Here is a 17,363-nt window from a genome sequence, read left to right as displayed (position 1 = left end):
ACCACAAGCTGCACCACAGGAAAAACTGCAGAGCATCTTGCATTTTACATGCATGGGAAGTCTGCGCTCTCTGAAGAGTGTCAGATACCTGCCATCCTTCAGGCCGGCTTGACAACATGTGCTTGCCGCTGCAATGCTAATAATGCACACCAGGTCTGCGTATAAAACCTTGTTTTTCATGCACATTTGATTGTAAATACTTGTAAATATTACATAAAGAATATGACGACATGTAAAGAAATCAGACATCCCAGCGGGCACCTGAATGTGACATCAAAAACATGTGAAAAATAATGCGAATCGATTTAAATGCGGCGTTTTGATGCGTTATAGGAATACAAAATCCAGTGTAAATTTGTAATCAAAGATTTCAGATGGATAAAACCTTACTTATACTATAATATGTTTTGAATCATTACTTTGGTAATCAAAGGGGCGTCAATGTGTGGATGTCAAATAGACATCAAGCTTTTGACATCAAATCAGTTTGTTTTTTGACATATTTTTGATGTCTTTTTGATGTCAAGGTGCCTGCTGGGATAATGCAGAAATGAAAATGAATCCTTTAGCTCATGTGTTTGGTTGGAATCCCAGGGGACTTTATGTACATCTGGATTATCGTCATGCACTTTGTTTTTATTTGGCATCCTAAATCTGGTTTACACAGTGAGCACTTTAAACGCCTAAGGGTAATGGAATGTACTGTGAAACGTGTGTAAATGATGACCTCCATTTCATAATTCAGACTATACGCATGGTCCCACTCGATGTTAGCCAGCATGAGGGCAAGCAACAAAACTGTGAAGTGACTTTTCAACTTTGCATTGGATTGTTTTATTTTTTTGTACAATATTTTCCAATGTTTTGTTTATAATTATAGCTACTAGCTACTATGATATGTCTATTAGCAATAGTCTTCCTAAGACATGGAATGCTGTGCTCACGCATCCCAAATGAAGGAAAATATTATATACGTATACTAATGTAAAGAAATATATATATATACTTGCAAATATTGTCTAACAAATCTGCAAATTAATTTTCATAATAAAAGCAACCTTAAGCTGAACTCAGTGTAAGTTGTCTTTTACTCCCCTCTAAATATCTGAATTTTTCCATATGTGCTAAACTTGGTTTCCATGGAAACATAAAGAGGAGCAGTACACTTTCAGCTGACCCAGGTGTGAATAAACTTAAATAGACAGATGATTTAATTTACAAAGCAGTAATGCATAAAGGCATATTCAGTTAAGCCTCAGAGGCACTGTAGGCAGGCAGGGGTTTTATAGGACAAAGCAGACTAAAGTCAATGTAAAGTGCTGCAAGAGCTTGAAATGCATGCTTTTAAGAAAAAATCACAGCTAATTTAAGGAATCTAAAATCTAGAGACAGTTCTTTTGAGTTGAGTTCAGTTATATGTTTCCTTATCAGACAATTATTAATCAGTCTATAAAATAGTAGTGTTTTTGAACCATATAGTTAGGTGTATTATACTTTAGGCCTATATTGTAGTATTTAGAAACTCATTGGTAATGAATGCTATAGCATACTGTAGTATTAACTATGATAAACTGCAATAAACACTGTAGTATACATTAGTTGTTTTTTTTTTTACTATAGTAGTGGTCTATGGTAGTATAATATACCCATAGTTGTCATTTTTTTATTACTGTAGTTGTTGTGTTACTCTGGAATTACCATAAGAGATTAATTCCAGTACTTTACTACACACTAAAAACTGCAGTATTCGATACACATTACTATAGTATTTTCAAGTCAAGTCAAGTCAAGTCAAGTCAAGTTGAGCTTTATTGTCATTCTGCTACATGTGTGGACATACAGTAACAAAATGCCGTGTCTCAGAGGACAACGATGCTATATAATTAATCATAAATACAAACACAACATTGGACATAAGAGCTATTATAAAAACCTCTGCATAACTAACATACACTATAAGCTATACACATAGCTTATAGTACATTAAGTGTAAATAGTACATAGCTATAAAAGTAAATTGACTGAACAATATTGTGTAGGATATTGAGCAAGAGAGGTATTAAATGTTGAATGTTGTGCAAAAGAGGTATTTAAGGTTGAAGCAAGCAGCACCACATACTTGTGATACATTTATAGTAAACATAATTTTCCTTATTGAGTCCCTGTAAGACGGAGTTTAAATAAAGTGTCAGGTGCGTAAAGAGAGGAGTTTTTCAACAGGTTTTTTACTTTTTTCATAATGAAATTATGTTTTATGGTTACATGACTATTGCAGTGCTCAGGATAATGGAGTAGACCCCATTTTGAAAATGAATATTTGTATCCATTTCTCAGTGAAAATAGGCAATGCACTTTGGTGCATTTAAACAAAACAGATTTATTAAACAGATATTTTTATTAAAATAATATTTTAGTCACCTAAAATATTTAGAAATTGAAAGATAACACCTTTACACCTTTACCACTACACCACTGGCACCGACTTAAATTTGTATCTAATATTTTTCTGTAACATATAAATTTGGCTGTACTAGTTTCTGGACCATTATCATAAGTTATTTTGTTATATTAGCTCCAGATTTGGCTTCAGTACTGACTGAATGTATATGCACAAATATATTATTGTACAGCTTCCTATTAAAATTATGAATTTAAAAGATAGATATGTAAGGGGTAAACTTGTATATGCTGAGCACTGTACAGTATATTGTATAGGATTAATATTTAAATTAAATAGCACATAAAAAACATTAAATGCAAGTAAATGTTCTGCTTTAATATAAATGTAACGTATGGATGAAATCCTGTTTCTTCATTAAGAGAAACACATTTATATAAAAATGAAACATACTCATTAAAATATATTTAAGAACAAAATACAATACATTTTACAATACATTTTATTAGATATTAAATTACTTAAAACGTCTTGCTGACAAAGTGGTAAAACCCAGTGGTTTTAAGGATAGTGGCAATGTAAAAGGAATTGAAATGTCAATTAATCAGTAATTTCGAGTTGGCCTGTAATCCTTAAATTGATTTTTGTCCTAAATATGCTCCTAAATATGAACAAGATTTTTCAGGTGTAATTATGATATTTCTTATGTAAATAAGGATAAAAACATAAAATAATAATTTAATTTATTTTATTTTTTTCTGCTCTCTTTTTTGCGTTATTAAAGTTATGCTATTAGCAGAATAGTAAGTGAAAAACCACATAAGAAAAAAACTATTTATATACTTTATTCGTCTATATCAGGTGTTGCAAACTCAGTTCCTGGAGGGCTGCAGACCTGCACAGTTTAGTTTCAAACCTGCTCCAACACACTTACCTGTAAGTTTCAAACAAGCCTGAAGGACTTATTTAGTTTGATCAGGTGTGTTTAATTAGAGTTGAAACTAAACTATACAAATCTGCGGCCCTCTGAGTCGACTTAGTCCCTGATTTATCAGGAGTTGCCACAGAGGAATGAACAACCAATTACTCTGGCATATGTTTTATGCAGTGGATACCATTCCAGCTGAAATCCAGTACTGGGAAACATCCATACACTCTCTCATTCTCACATACACACACGCACTAGTATACTATGACCAACAGGGTTTATTCAATTCACCTACAGTATACTGCATGTCTTTGGGCAAACCCACATGAATACAGGGAGAACATGTTAACTCCACAGAGAAACACTACCTGGCCCAGTCGAGACTCACCTTCTTGCTGTGAGATGACCACATCTGTATGAACTTTTGACTAAATTATAGTCAACTGTGAACTGAATAGCCGTTTTCTTTCTGATTTAAATATTTAAGATATCTACTGCACAGGCAACCTGCAAGAAGAGAGGTTTAACACAGCAAGTTGGATCAGGTGCTTCACTATGGTGTTTTGTGAATCAAACCAGCAGCACAAAGCAAAAAATGGCTGCGGGGGAACCTGAATGAATCAACTCTCCTGCGACTGTGATCCACAGCTTCATTTTCTCTCTCTCTCTCTCTCTCTCTCTCTCTCTCTCTCTCTCTTTGCCCCCCGCCTCTCAACAACTGCACCACCTCATTCCCCTCTCAGCAGTATTGCAGCTTCCACACAGACTGTTAGATGCAGTATCAGAGAGAGGACTATGACTTCAAAGCAAGAGAAAATTATATAGAAAATCTACTGCCATCAGCAAAATGTCATGTTCCAGAGGACATAATGCTAATGCAGTAAAAGTATTTCCCATTCCAGTCTGCTATAAATACACCAAAAATACACCAACTGTGATGTGCCAAATTAAATGTTAGCACAAAGCAGACTGAATAGTCAATGTAAAGCCATCTGAAAGCCTCTAAAGTGCTGCAAGAGCTCTAAATGCATGCTTTTAAAGGGATAGTTCACCCAAAAATGGTGTGTTGGTTATTGTGCTTCTAAACCTTTATGAATTTCTTTCTTCTGTTGAGCACAAAACCAGATGTTCTTCAAATATCTTACAGGCTTTAAAAAAGTGGAGAGGTGTAAACATTCCCAGAATTTTCATTTTTGGGTGAACTATCTCTTTAAGCCTTATGGCTAATTTACTAAATCAAAAATTTAGGGAAAGTTTCCTTTTTTTGGTCAATGGACAATTTCCATTAAGTTTATGATTACATGAGCATGCATATAATTGAAACTGACAATATTAAAAATATACATGATCCTGGACCACAAACTGCACCGTCTTTTTTTGCACATAATTTTGGTAATACTCAAAAATAGTTTTGGGTCAAAATTATTGATATTCTTTTATGACAAAGATCATTAGAATATTAATTAAATATATTTTTCCTTGAATATATTTTCTATTTTAAAGATATACATTTTTATTTGAAACCTCATATTCCAGATCTTCTAATTCAATATTGTCTCATCTTAACAAACATAGATCATTGTAAAGCTTATTTATTCAACTTTCAGATAATTTATACACTACCTATCCAAGTTTTAGGAACAACAAATAATAACTTGAATTCTAGTTGATCGTTTGGTATCAGAAGTGGCTTAAATGAAAGGCAAAGGCCTCTAGATTACACTTATTTTACCAAAATAAAATATGATCATGCCTTGATTTTAATTATTTAATCAGGACAGTAAGGTCTGACAAATGTCTTTTCACTTAACAGAGATAATGTACAGTAAAGAATATCATAGTGATATTCAGTCATAGTGTTCAAAGTCATAGTGCAGTGAGAAAAGAATTAATATTGTGTATGACTCCCATGAGCTTGGACGACTGCATCCATACATCTCTGCAATGACTCAAATAACTAATTAATAAAGTCATCTGGAATGCCAAAGAAAGCGTTCTTGCAGGACGCCCAGACTTCATCAAGATTCTTTGGATTCATCTTCAATGCCTCCTCCTTCATCTTACCCCAGACATGCTCAATAATGTTCATATCTGGTGACTGGGCTGGCCAATCCTGGAGCCCCTTGACCTTCTTTGCTTTCAGAAACTTTGATGTGGAGGCTGAAGTATCAGAACGAGCGCTATCCTGCTGAAGAATTTGCCCTCTCCTGTGGTTTGTAATGTAATGGGCAGCACAAATGTCTTGATACCTCAAGCTGTTGAGGTTGTCATCCTCTCTGCAGATCTCCTTTCGGGTTCCAATAGGTCTTCTGCAGTATTTGTGATGATTGTGATGCAGTTAAACAGATGATTCATCAGAAAAATCTACCTGCTGCCACTTTTCCTAATTATCAACTAGAAGTCAAGTTATTATTTGTTGCTCTAACAACTGGGATTGACGACAAGACTGGTCAGGTAGTGTAAATCTCTATTTCAAAAATACACCTCACATAAATACAATTTTTTTACATTAAATAAAATGTACCAAATTTAATTTATATATTAAAAGCAATTAAATGCAAATAAAGTGTCTACTTTAATCTAAATGTTAAAGCATGGATGAAGTAACAGTTCAACAACTTTCAGTGTAACATTACTTTATTCCAGTAAAAGTATTTTCCATTCCAATTTACTATAAATACACCCCACTGTAGAAAAAAGAAATACAGCCACTGCTGCGCCAAGTCAAATGTTAGCACAAATCATTTGGGACTTTGGAGAAATCTGAAGGCACAATGAGAATCCTGCGGCTCCTGAGGGAGCATGTGAAGTGAAGCAGAAAGAAGAGACAAATCGTCTGCACAGTCCTTGAATAAAACAGGAGAGTAGAGAAACCGCAAAACTCATGTGGATACATGGGTCAGGTTAGATGTGTTTCATTGTTTAAAAACCTACAGTTTTTATATTAAATATCATATTGTTAGTAAACAGGCAACCCAAACCTCAAACCTACAATATCATTGTACAAATTAATCTCTCAATGAATGAATGCTCTTTCAATATAAAAAAGGTATTGCGTTAAATTAACCGTCCACTATGCCATTAGCTGCCTCACTAAATAATAACTATGTCTTTTTAACTGCCACAGGGTACAGTCTACTCTTAAACTGTCCTGATTGCGTTTTCAAAGCCCCGTTTCAGATGAGATCCGCGGGGCTTTATGATTAAGGCTGGCTTGCTCTGATCTGGTGCCAAGTGCCAAATTTGCCTGGAGGTGCAGATCCACCTACAGTGCATCTAACACATACCTAGGGATCCTCAAAGAAGAACACATCCCGCTGAAGACTATATCTGGAGTTGTGTATGCAAAAATAATACTAGTGGAATAGCAAATCACGAGGGAAATGCATTGTAGAAGTGTTTTCAAAGGGATGGTTGACCCAAAAATGAAATTATGCCATCATATTGGCCTCATGTTATTACAAACCTGTATGATGAACATAAAAGAATATATTTTGAGAAATATTTCGTTGCTTTTAGTATGTACAATGGAAGTCAATGGTTACCAACATTCTTTAAAATATCCTTAATATTATGAATGAAAGGAACAATGTGAGGGTGAGCAAATGATCTATTTTAGAACTTAATGTATAATTTCTAGTAAAAGTACAATCAATAGCCTACCAATTACAAGCAAACTGGATAACTTTGCGGTGGAATAAATGAATGCTCTATCCATTGAACAGTAGTACAAAAAATAATTATAACACTAGACATACTACAACTAGATAAAAAAAAATCTAAAATTGCTACTACAAATAATAGTATAATGACTAGTTGCTGAGGAACTACTAGCAGTGGTGGAAAGAGTACTGAAAAATAATATTTAAGTAAAAGTACCATTACTTGCCCAAAAATGTAGTGCAAGTAGAGTAAAAATATCAGTTGTAAATATTACTCAAGTAGTAAAAAGTAGACCTTTCAAAAGTACTCAAGAGAAGTGAGTAGTGAGTATTACCCTGTTAAAAGCTGATGCATTTACATGCAATTTATGGATGTGTGTAAACGTAACATTCTGTAGTGCATGTAGTTATTGCCCAGCAGGCACACAACGTAATAAGATGTTAATGTTAGGTTAAATTTAGGTCGTGATGTCAGGTGACTAAAATTTAATGTCTAGTCAGCGTCAAAGGACAACGTTATTTTGATGTCCAAAAACGATGTCAAATGACGTTGATATTTGGTTAATTTTAGGTTGTGTTAGAAAGTGACCAAAATCCAGCATCGAGCCAACATCTTAAACCAATGTCATACTGACGTCAAACACTGACATTTATTCGTCAGCTATGGCAAGCAAAAGCCAACATGATGTCATAGTGATAACGCCCACACAACGTCAAGCTGTAACATTAGACGTTGTGAAGTGAAGCATCTTTAGATGTTGATATTTGGTTAATTTTAGCATGGACGTTGGGCATTGACATCGGCCTGACTTTGGGTTCTGATGTAATCCCGATTTTCTTTTCCAAACAAAATGCAACGTCCACAAAACCTTGGGGTACAATGTCAATCTGGCGTCATGTTGACGTCTTGTGCCTGTTGGGTGTTCAAGGCCATTTCAGTCATCATACAGTTAAAAATCTTTCATTTTCTCATCAGTGACATGCATCTAAACAGTCTCTTGGTCATTGTGTGTGACGATTCTTCTTGGACACTTTTAATGCTTACAAACTTCTGCCATTATAAATGGCCCATGTCTTGAGGTAGGTCATTATGTCGTGATTTATCTTCTATGTGCGATTTGATTGGACAGGAATCACAGGACTGATTTTTCTAATCCCCACAGAAAAAATAAAATAAATAAATAAAGTAGTGACTGCAGGTTGAAGGAAAATACTGGAGTAAAAGTACCAATACTGCACTAAAATATACTCAAGGGGAAGTAAAAGTACACATTTTTAAAACTACTTAGTAAAGTACAATTTCTGAGAAAAACTACTCAATTACAGTAATTTGAGTATTTGCAATTTGTTACTTTACACCCCTGACTACTAGCATCAACTAGTATTCAAAACAGCTTACACTAATATCTTTTACAACAACTTGTACTAATATCTTTTAAATAGTTTGACTTAAATCAATTTAAAAAGATAACCACAACCCCACTAGCATTTAACAGCAAAATGCACTAGTAACAAAAAAAAAAAAAAAGAATAAATGCTATGCTAATCAGAGCACTAGAACTTTAAGTTGGTAAGAAACCCAATAGTTCTGTAGAATTAATAAATACTTCCTTAACTATAAACATTTAACTTTAAACATATGTTATAGGCAACTGTAGGGATAATATTCTGAATTAGCACTAATCTGAGAGGGGTCTGGCTGAAGACTCTGTGCGGATGCAATGCTTTTGAATGTGCTCACCTAACCCCACCCCTAACCCTACCCCTCACAGTGAGGTCATTAGCTCCATTGAGTGCATTGTGTCTGAGATTGCATCTCTGAGCAATGCAATTTTAGCTTGCATCATAAAGGCTGCATCCAGATACTATTGACTAATCCTAGCATCAACTGTTTGGTTTGCAAGTGAAATATAGAAATACAGCCTACTTTCATTTAACAAGCACAACAAAATCAAACTAACAACATAAAAGCAGAGAGATGATTGTAACCCAAAGCACTTGCATTTGACTAGTTTGTAAGAAACTAGTAGCCTTCAGTATTTAACAAATGAGTACTGGATTAACTTACAGTGGCTGGTTTGTAAAGACTACTGTTGGACTTGCACTGATATCCAATCAATAGTTAAGTTTGTCAATAGTTTTAAGTTTGAAAATTAAATTCAACAACACAATCAATCAATCAATCAATCAATCAATATAGGCCTTTTAACTATATGGCTTATTATTTTATTATTCGTGACTACATTTAAACATTTAAAGTGTGTTACATCAAAATAAAGGGATAAATGAGAAAACTGAAGCGTCACAGTGGCACAGTGGGTAGCACTATCGCCTCACAGCAAGAAGGTCGCTGGTTTAAGCCTCAGCCGGGTCAGTTGGCATTTCTGTGTGGAGTTTGCATGTTCTTTCTGTGTTCGTGTGGGTTTCCCCCAGGTGCTCCGGTTTCCCCCACAACAGGTGAATTGGGTAAACTAAATTGTCCGTATTATATGTGTGTGAATGGGTGTGTATGGATGTTTCCCAGTGATAGGTTGCAGCGTCGCAACCCCAGAGTAATAAAGTAAAAAAAAAAAAAGTAAAAATAAATAAATAAATAAAAGTAGAAAATGAATGAATAAACAGAGAAAACTGGAATATGCTGAAAATAAATAAAAGGAAAAGACAGCTTTATTCTTAGTTAAAGCCAAAGTTAGCAAGAACACACACAATTGGTTTCTACATTGGAAATTGATATTTATTTACATTTATTTTGGCTAATAAAATATGAATATTAATTTTCAAATACTCTATCTTTTTGCAGATGTATGGACAGACATTGTGCACCAGCGCCCTCTTGGGTCAGCAGATGTTACTGCGCACTGCGGTGCTCAACGGGCTCGTGTTCGGTGCGCCCAAATGTGTTTTCTAATGAACACTGGGTCGGTGAACGGTTGCGTAAAGAGCGCTTCATAGGCATATCGGCAGCTCAAAAGCAGAAAAATCCCACCGAGCAGCAAAACGGTCCGCCGACGGACGCAACCAAACCCGTGGCATTCGACGAGCGTGGAGAGGGCAGAGCTGGAGAAACTGATTGGTTTTCGATTTTAAAGAAGAGCCGCCTTATTTGACTCAGAACCGACTCAGCTTTTTCCCAGGAGAGAAAAGCAAGTTTGTGTGCGAGGACGCTGTCACCAGTGGAGGGGGGACTGACTGGGTGGACACTGGTGCACAGAGGGGGTGGTGTTTGTTTGGTAGGGGGGGTAACAATCTGCGCGAACCTGGCCCTTTAAATTACCTCCACAATCACTGTAGACGAGGTGAGTACACAACAAGCTCTTATTTTCTTCTTCCGTCCTTAAGGTTTGTAATAATCGAGCATCCGTTTGCTTTGCCGAAACGCCAGTGTTTTTCAATGCGTTTGCGTTAGGCAGGGCGCGCGGCGCGGCTCCACTCCACCGGTGTCACGAATCCGAAACCGCTTGAATTTTCCGAGCGCTGTCCGGTGGGGTGGGGAGTGGGCTTCGTGTCAATAATATTCACTATGTTGTGCATTTTATATGCCTGCTTTTCGGGGGAATTGTGAGGCCAAGACTGGCACTGGGTGTAAGTCAAGCTTTGCTCTGTGGCTCAAACTAAAGCTTAACATGCGAGAAGAAGAAGCTTTCCTGCGCCTCCTGTCAACACCTTTACGCCTTATATATAATCTTACACCATGGCCGATATTTTCAGCGTCGGGTCGTTAAAGGGTTATATATTGTGTTCATCGTTTGATGGAGTGTTCAGAGCTATAGGCAGAGAGGCGTACATAGTGTACCGTTTGTCAAAATGCCCGCATTGTCTTTCCATCAGTGTGAGCAGGGCCTACCAAAAGCAACAGAGCTCTGGAGCAAAATGCTGTGCGTTATGGCAGAAATGCAACTGACTGCACTTCTGCATCGTTTTGGGCTGATTTATTTTGACGATGTCATGGTAAAATATTGGCTGAATGCAGTAAAACTGTGCTGGTCTTTGAAAACCCCCCTGAAAACAGCAAAGCAGCACCAATCTCATCTCCACAGGCCTCCTTACATTCAAGCTGTGGTTGTTCACTTATGAGGTTGTGCATAATTTCTATTAGATGTGTACATTTTCTTTCTATACAACAGCACTTTTATTTTTTTAAATGTATAACTTCATAGTGTGTATTGAATGTCATGTAGTGAACAACCCACTGTGGCAAGGAGGGAAACTCCATAAAATGTTTAGGTGAACGGAAAAAAAAGACATTGAGAAGAACCAGACTCTGCTGGAGGAGCCCGTCCTCCTCTGGCAAAACTATTAGAATGAATGTGCATTTGCTAAATATTGTTTAGTTACATTGTTTGATATTGTCATGTTTAGTCACATTTGAATTAATAATTTATGGACATTTAAGTCCTTAAATGGCTGCGGAGATGAAGGCAATGGTCAGAGAATCATCTGTAATAAGATATATAAAAGATAAAATTGTTGTTTTGTTTGTGTGTGTGTATACACAACATATGTATACACAAACATTTGAGAAATGTGATGTGTATTATATTTTGTAGCGTTCAGTGGAGCATCTATAAAAATACATTGTTACCAAAGTTAATATTGCTTGTGCTCCATTAGTTAATGTATTAACATACAATGAACAATACTTTTATTATGGGATGTATTCATCTTTGTTAAAGAGACTGAGAATTTATGTGTTTTTCTATTCTTTTTGTTAGGAGAACATAGAAATCTAACAGGTCTTTATATTACGTGTTCGAGTTTGTGCTTAACGTGTTTGTAGTGGTCTGTTGTATAATAATGTGCAATCATGAAACAGGCCAAGAAGTCAAATTTTTAGTTGTCATAGTTTTTTTTATAGAAAACCTTTTGTTTAAGTGTGTTTAGTTAGCTTTACATTGCTTCTGAACACAAAAAAAGAGCAAGTCGATTCAGCAGATAAAAGCTTTGATTTGCTCTGGTCAGTGGAATGTATTACATTTGGAGAACTTATGAATCGCTCCTGTTTACCTATTATAGAAAGTGACCTCATAGTGAGCCATTATCACAATTTTGGCAACATTACCATGTTTGGCACGTTACCACAGTGTGCTAGTACAACATGCACTGGGACTGGTTACGTGTAATAAAAAGACTAGTCTGACATGCCATGTCCTGTTAGTGTACCTAATTAGACTGTTTGCTTTCTTGACATATGCTAGATGTATTTCATGTCCGTTATAGCTCGCATTGTGTAGTGCAGGTGCAAATACGTCCTTCCCCTTCTTTGTGTATACAAAACATACATATAAAAGCATGTAGGTTTTGTTTTTATTCAAAACTCATGGTTTAGAAAAGAGCGGCGATGGCTTTACTTCAGTGTTGTTTCTTGTGTGTACTGTATATATATTAACGTGTCGAATGAGATAACATAAACGTGCTTCACTTCAACATGCAGTAATTATCATTTTAAATTTTACAGTGCCTTTTAATTATATCCAAACTGTATGTAATCGTGTTTATTACAGCACCGAATGCTTTAAGACTTGAAGGTCCATTGAAGTGCTTTGAAATGTGCATTTTTATGTGAAGTCTGACGTAATAAAGATAGAGCAGAGCATAGAGTAGCTCCTTCCCCTTTAAAAACAGGCAATAATCACAGTTAGGCATGGGACAATAACCCGTTTCGAGGTATACTGCGGTTTGGAAAAGCTAAGGTTTAAAAAAGCGCTACAATTATCTGCTATTCTGTTTCAAAGGTATATGTAATGTTTTTTATGTGTTTTGAAACTAATGAAGACAGCAGAAGTCAATGATTTATTTTAATTATTTAGCCTGACATGTTTACTGCTCCAAAATATTTTAATCTTTCCTAAAATAAATATATTGTGTTCAAGTTGTTTTTTTATTTACTCACACATTTAAAAAGAACTTATTTTAGAGCAGTAATCACAATACCGTAATACTGTGATTTTTTTTTTTTTTTAAATTCATACTTCCAGAAACATATACCTGCCCGTGCCTAATCACAGTGAAGGTGGTTGAAATCAAGTACATTAAATGAGAAACGTCTTAAGGGAGCGGAACATGTCAGATACTATGGAGCATTTGATCGGTCAGAAGGTGTGATGAGAAACTGAGGTATGAGGTGGGTTGAAAAAAATCATTGATCCATTTAGCCGAAAGTGACAAACTGCAAACTTTAGATATTTATATCTTTTAATTTGAATTTTGTCATTTTTTTGTAGCACACATGCTTTTAGATATCCTTAACACTATAACATACTAATAATAACATCTAAAAACAATATTTTAATTCTATTGGGACTAGGCATGGGCAGGTATAAGATTCTGACGCTATGATATCCTTGGATAAAAATACCATGGTTTTCTGTTGTTTTCTTTTGTTTAAAAATTATTCATTTATTTTCTTTTCGGCTTAGTCCCTTTACTTATCTGTGGTCGCCACAGTGGAATGAACCGCCAACTTATCCAGCATATGTTTTACACAGCAGATGCCCTTCCAGCTGCAACCCATCACTGGGAAACACCCATACACTCCCATTTACACCCATGCACTACAGACAATTTAGCTTACCCAATTCACCTATTGCGCATGTCTTTGGACTTGTGGGGGAAACCGTAGCACCCAGAGGAAACCCACATGAACGCGGGGAGAACATGCAAACTTCACACAGAAATGCCAACTGACCCAGTCGAGGCTTGAACCAACGACCTTCTTGCTGTAAGATGACAGCACTACCTGCTGCGCCACTGTGTTGCCTGTTTAAATATTAGTTTACTTGAAATATTTATTAACAATAACATAATGCACAAAAGTGTATGGGTGTTTCCCAGAAGGGCATCCGCTGTGTAAAACATATGCTGGAATTGTTGGCGGTGCATTCGGCTGTAGCGACCTCTTATGGATCAAAGACTAAGCCGAAGGAAAATTAACGAATGAATGAATAATTCACAAATGTTGAGCTTCTTTTGTTAAAACAACTTTTCTAAAAATTTCTTTTATACATTATCAATGCTGTATAATTTGATAAAGTTTATTAGAATATAAAGTGAAGTGATCATGTTCCATGAAGATATTTTGTAAATACTGTAGATATATGAAAACTTGATTTTTGATTGATTAGTACTTCATTTTAGGCATGGGCCGGTATATGATTCTGACGGTAAGATAATCTTGGATAAAAATATCACGGTTTCGTGGTATCAGGGTATTGTGCTCACTACTCTAAAATTTATACTTTTAAATTGTCTGGGTAAAAAACAAAAACTTTTTTCCCGCTTTGAAAACAATATATTTTATTTTGCAAAAGCTTTATAATATTTTGGAGCAGTAAACATGTCAGGCTAAATACTTACAATGAATCATTGACTTCTGCCATCTTCATTTCTTTCAAAAACACAGATTTCTTTACAATTTAAAATGACATCTTTGCATATTTTTTTTTCCTGCTTGGAGATACTGTTGTCCTTAAAAAAAAAAAAATAAAAATAATAAAAAAGAAAGTTTTTTGCTAATTTTTATTTTTTTTTATTTTTTTTATTTTTTATAAACCTTGACTCTTCCAAACCACGTTATACCTTGAAAACGGTTAACGTCCCATGCCTACTTCATTTAGACGACTTTAAAGCTAATTTTCTCAAAATGTTTGTTTTTCTGAATCCTTAGATTCTAGATTTTCAAATAGGTTGAAAAAATCTCAGCCAAATTTTGTCCTGTCATAAAAAACATACATCAACGGATAGCTTATTTATATTTTTAACTTGTTTATTTATCATTGTATGTGATGTATATATCTCAGTTTTAAAAAGGCACTTATGGTCCAGGGTCACATATAAGGAAGGAATATACTACTGTCAAATTACCATACTTTAAAAGCTTTTAAAATCAATTAGCTCAAGCTTATCAGATGGCCTGTATTTTTTTCCATGTGAAGGCTTTCCAGAGACATGAACATAATTACAGCAGGACCTGCTACTGTGCACTAATTACAGAAGCAGCTCACTCATTTGTTCCATAGGAACCCTAATTAAAGCATACATTTCTCTGACACATTTGGTACACTGTCTGTGTACAGTAACAGATGGGTAGCGAAACGGTAGGTGTATCAACTGGTCGGGCCACGTTGTTTTGCTTGGCTAGGATCAAACTCGGCTTCATTGAATGAGATGCGATTAATTATTCATAGGTTTTGATTTTGCAGCCTGGCTCATCGCTCTCTCTTTCTACTCTGGTTTGCTTGGTTGGAAATGTTTGTTTTGACAACATGAATAATGGTTATTGCTGTAACGCACATTATTTCACCATCTAATGCACAACTTTGAAAGCGTACAAAGAAAGCACTGCCAGTTATGATTAGACTATAAATATGTTGTGTTACTTTATTTATAATGCAGCGTAGCATATTTATCAGACTTATTTTTTGTGAAATGTTTAACATTTAAAAGTAGCATTGTTTATGTTTAATATGTTTTTGATGCGGCATGGATTTATTTTTATTTTTCTGGTCAAAGATGTTTAAATTAAGTCAGTAACACAATCAAATTTTAATAACTACAATGATTGAAGGATTAATATGGGTTATTCTTATTTATCAGACTGATTTATTGTGAAGTTGCATTGTCTGTTTATTATATTTTTAGCGTGGCATGGGAATATATTCTCTTTTTCTTTCCTGAGTCCTGAGTGGTTTTATTCAAGTCAGTAATTATCAAATATTAATAGTTGCAATTAGTGCTGGGTGATTTGGCCTAAAATCAAAATCTCGATTAATTGAACATTTTAACTCGATTGCAATTAATAAACGATTATTTTATTTATTTATTTTATGTTTTTGCCCTCATAGTTCACTGACAGGTTTTGTACAGAAAATATGCTCGCATATTACAAGTGAGAGATTTTCGAAAGTAGAGTGCATTACTTGATTTTAAAATAATTGAAGTAAACACACACACACTATCTACCATCTAGGATTAGTTATTTAACATCAAAACTGAACAACTATTAAAACAAAAATAAATAAATAAATAAAACACACATTGCCTAAAACGTGGCTCTCCTTGCCGCCCACCCTTGTCACCGCTACCAAACCGACCAATCACAAAGCTTGTGCTACGCGTCATTGTGACATGTAGTTACATTTTTTTGAGAGGTGCCCGAGTATTCGAAGGCTGCACCAGACCATAAGTGTATGCTTGGCAGAAGTCTAATATATTAAATATAAATCATAATATAATAAGTATAAATTAACATTAACAGAGGAGGGTTACATGACTCCACACGTGGTAGGGAAAGTAATTGAACAAAAATTGACCTGGAAAAATTAGATTGTTTTGTTGGTAGATAATTTAGCTTGTTTCTTTTTTTTTTTAACTCTTAATTTTGACATTTCATCTGGTGAAAACAAATTTATTTTATTTGCTTTAAGAATTCTTTGATATTTGGACTATAGAAACGAGACATAGCAAAGTATTTTTGCTTTGTGATTATTTAATTTCTGTACCTGAATATTGTTAAACTCCCCAGAAAACCATCAAATAGAGCTGTTCAAACTATCTTGTGAAACTATATTCATATTGCAATATTTGTTGCAGAGAAATAAAACATTGCAATGTCAGATTTTTTCGATGTTGTGCTCTGTAGTTCATACACTCAGTTTAACTTTAACTTTTAAAAAAAATTATGTATGTGTACAACTGGGTTTGCTTGTTTTAACACATTATTTAAAACATGTGGCTAAGAAATGTCTAATTTGAATTTTTTTGAAAACGTAAAATAAAAAGGGCCCAAAATGTTGCATTTAGCCCTGTGTAAGTCTGAAATATCATTCATAATGGTTGTGAAAAGTATTTCATTTGACTTGGTCAAACTTGCAGAAACCCTGTTATAGCTGAAAAGAACAAGGCGATTATAATGTGCTGCGTAAGGTGTAACCCATATTAAAACTGGGCAGAATTTACAGGATGTGTACACTTGCACGGATAAAGCCTGCTTGAACATATTTCTGTGTCATGATTAGAGAGGGATGAAAACAAAACCTCACAGATGGTGGCAGAGCAGATTATTTCTGCATAGCTTCTAAAAGCAGATTAAGACTGCAATAATGCTAATTCTGACCTAATCTGTATTATATGAATTGTGTTAGTGGCCGCACACCAGTTCGCTGCACCCTAGTGAGTCAGAATGAAAATTCATTACTTTTCTCAGTGATTTTTTTTTTGTATGACTTTATGACATTATCTTTTTATATATTGCTGTTATGGTTATGTTAGGGTAGTAAATTGATGAATGTATCAATTGAGTATAGGGGAGTAAATAGAATACGTAAAGAAATATTTATTAATAAATATTTTGAGCTGTGCAATGTCTATTACACTATAA

At 35.0% G+C, this 17,363-nt stretch overlaps 1 protein-coding gene across 1 annotated transcript in view; it reads left to right on the top strand.

The window, feature by feature from the left end:
- The first annotated feature begins 9,867 nt into the window (after positions 1-9,867).
- Positions 9,868-17,363, top strand: part of LOC130245607 (guanine nucleotide-binding protein G(I)/G(S)/G(O) subunit gamma-7) — a 53,736-nt gene continuing 46,240 nt past the window's right edge. Inside the window, exon 1 of the mRNA XM_056478362.1 lies at positions 9,868-10,284. The gene's annotated coding sequence lies outside the window, so the exon portion shown is untranslated. The remainder of the gene's footprint in view (positions 10,285-17,363) is intronic.

Source organism: Danio aesculapii, chromosome 2, assembly GCF_903798145.1.
Source record: "Danio aesculapii chromosome 2, fDanAes4.1, whole genome shotgun sequence".
Taxonomy (NCBI): Eukaryota; Metazoa; Chordata; class Actinopteri; order Cypriniformes; family Danionidae; genus Danio; species Danio aesculapii.
This window is presented reverse-complemented; position numbering and strand designations above follow the sequence as displayed.